We start from the raw sequence: 3,524 nt of genomic DNA, 5'->3' as shown, positions 1-3,524 counted from the left end.
CTTATTTTCATAAAAGCTTATAACGTCTCCCTCAAGCATCAATCAGTAGAATAAGCTTTGACTTGAATGCCATCGCCATTAATGGCAAAATATAACCTTCAGCTACTTTGCTCCCTCATGCGTTAGAGACGGGCTATCAATGGGCATAAGTAATCCTCGTCGGGCGGGAGCACTGAGATGGAACTCAGATCGGGAGAGGGAGAAGAATCAGAGACATTAGCCGCTTTTGTTTACACGCAGAAGTTTTTTCGACAACTATCATCGCCTTTCGATGGGAAGGAACGCGCGAGATGGACATGTTAGGGCAAAAAATTATTTTTGAGGGGGGGGGGGGGGGTAATCGACTACAAATACTAGTGGATTCATTCAAACTGGGCCATGCCCCGTGGTTTTTCCCCCTTTCAGAGGTTTTCCACGTAAATAACTCTGGTGTCTCTTGTGAATGCTACACCCTCTCACTTATCTAATTGTGTGCTGGATCTTCGTACAATGCTAAGACATTAAACTATATTTCTCTACCGCCGTGAATACTCTAGGACGCAACAATTTTGTTGAATAAAAGAAACCTACTTGATGAGTTTATTTTCAATATTTGAATATTTTAATAGTTTTGTAGTATGTAGTTTTTTTTTTCAACAAGTATTAGTAGAAAATTTGAAATAACTTCAAAACTAGATCTTGTGATTTACTTGTCACAGCTCAATACGATAGGACCTGTCATGATCGGGTTGGTTTGTGACAAATAGAGACTTAGAATATATTCAATCTCAGATTAATTTTGAAGCAGAAATGCATGTGAACTTCTACCACGAGAATTTAAGTTTCTCAATCTCTACTACTATAATTTAAGGCAACATTATGTGATATCAAGCTTACATTGATGCTATGATCTTCTCAATGAATGTATTCATGACATGATGCTGCAAAAAAAGCACTTACTTGTTTAATATTTTAATATTTTTTCAGCTTATTCAGTTTGCTATCAAATTCAAATTAAATAAGTAGTGTGATTTATGGGAATAAAAAAAGAGAGAATTTTTAAAAGGGTTGATAAGGAGATTAATAAGGTTAGACGAATAATAAGCAGTGCAATTATGCCATGTCATGATTAATTAGCAATGCATACTCCCAGATCACACTATAATCCCAAACATTTACAATACTTCAGTTAATGGGCTCTCGAAACGAAAGCTATAAAAGGAAGGAAGCAATTGGCGATTCTTTTACAAGACTTTGTTAATGCTCCATAGCCAGTGTATCTGGAGAATTTTGATTTTGGTAAACAAAAAAGTCATAATAAAAGTATTAATATTATTAAATTATATGTATCTTGCATCTAATGTAAAACTTTGTTAAAGATTATTGTCATTTAAGGTTGTGTTTGTGATAGCTACAATTATTTAAAAGATAGTTGTCAAATTATTATGAGTATATATATATAATGATATTTTATTTTTTTATTCTAAAATAGTTAGATAGCTTTCTTATGTGAAATCTGATTGTAAAATTTTAAAGCTAAATGGAATTTCAAATGGAATGGGCCCTTGGAATCCAACTGCATACAATGGGAAGTTAGCAATGAGGGTCAATTTTTAGAGTAAATTGTGGTGGCCTGTAACCACGGGCGGATCCACGTAGGCCTGACCCTAAAACAGCATAAATGACTAAGAGGGGAGGTCATTTTGGACTTTTGACTCCCCACATAAAATTAATATTTTTTGCTCTAATCCAATACATTGCCTAACTCCAGCTGTCATTTCATCTCTTCACGCAGATGACACATGCAACTCATTTTTTGATTATGTATCATTTATGTTGTTTATTAGTCAAAGGGAATGTTTGGATGGGATTTAGGTAGGCTTTCTTACTCTTGAATGGTTTGTAACCTGCAAGTGCATGGATGAGCCCCTGAATTGACCCACATGCTGCAGCGATGGATACCATGAGACAAGCCATGCTCAAGATCTGAAGCCAAATCCATGTCTTCAACCCCCGCTTGAAATCTACTTGTTTTATGTATATCTCGACAGGGAAGAAGACCGTCAAAGGCCAAAAGACGAGAGCTCCAATCAATCCAAGGAAGTCGTTGAAGAAAGGAAAGATCATAGCAATCACTACTATCACAATTACATAAGACGTTCTCCAAATCAAACAGAAGAAGCTAAAGGTATAGTCGCCCAGCATTGGATGTTTGAATATGCGCTCGCCTGTCAAGAAAGAGTTATCTGGCCATCGGCATTGGCTCAGGTTCTCTACAAACTGAAAGATTGGTTGGCAGAACACCTGTTCAAAATTGAACTCTTTAGTTCTGCTTTTGATTTAAAAAAATTTAATTTAGTGTGATGGAAGCAAGTCTTACCTAATAAGCACTGATCAAATGGATGGCAATGAAGATGTTCCCGATAACGACGAGCCAGAATGGGTCGTAGAAGCTACACGGCATGTAGAAGATGGTTGTGGTTGTAACACCAACAAAGGTGGCCTTCTTCATCACCTAATTTTCTGGAGGACTTGACTATTGCTATGTGATGCTTTATTATTTGTTCATGCCACATCTGTCTACATCTATATGCTACTTAATGTTTAATAAAATAACAATAAAAAGAAGATCATAGCTATAGTTAATATTTCCCTATAACATTACATATTAAAGTAAGTTAAACCAAACACATTATATTTATTAGAAAATAGCAATAACTGAATTCTATTTTCACCTAGATAGTTCTGCTATCTACATAACATTTAACCAAACAGACCCCAATTTCATTCAACCAATCAATATTTATTTTCTTTATAATCACAATCCCAAGATGTTTGCTACAAAATCATTATTTTTTTTCCAACAAAAGAAGGATCTTCAGTTATTTATTTCTTTTAATTGCCTGCACCGAGCTTTAATTGCTTTTGTATTTTTTATTACCTGCACCGAGCTTACATCAAATCAAATATTTATGTTGTTCAAATTATAACTTTTCAATTCAGACTTTTTTTCCTCCTGAAATAATCTCTTACTTTTGCTTGCTCTTTTATGAGTGCTTTTGAAACTAGATTCGACTAAAATGAAGTTAGTTAATAATATGTAATTAACATGTCAAGCTTCACTAAAATAATTCAAACCTTAATGGCTGTCTTTACCTTGAAAATGATTAGAATGAAGATTCCAGATACAACAACAACCATAGTTATTCAGAGCATTAGCTTGTAGGAGTACAGGTTATGGTGTTTGAAGAATTTTTCTTGTTTGGCTTATGCAAATGCTAATATCAATGTTGGAGGAAGTGGTTGCACTACTTGGGGAAATGAGCTGATAGATCTCAAGCAGTTAATTGATGGTGGCCAAGATTTTTACGTAAAATTAGCAGCATCTGAACTAAGTAAGATTTGATTAATTTGCTTAAAGTAGTTGATGATTAATGATATTGAATCCTATATGCATCAAATTGATATTTCTGCATTCTACATTTTAAAAAAAAATGAAAGATATCAGTAGTCCTCAATTGATACGTGATCACAAATTTATCTTG

This window comes from Dendrobium catenatum, unplaced genomic scaffold (genome assembly GCF_001605985.2).
Source record: "Dendrobium catenatum unplaced genomic scaffold, ASM160598v2 fragScaff_scaffold_249, whole genome shotgun sequence".
In the NCBI taxonomy this organism is placed as follows: Eukaryota; Viridiplantae; Streptophyta; class Magnoliopsida; order Asparagales; family Orchidaceae; genus Dendrobium; species Dendrobium catenatum.
This window is presented reverse-complemented; position numbering follows the sequence as displayed.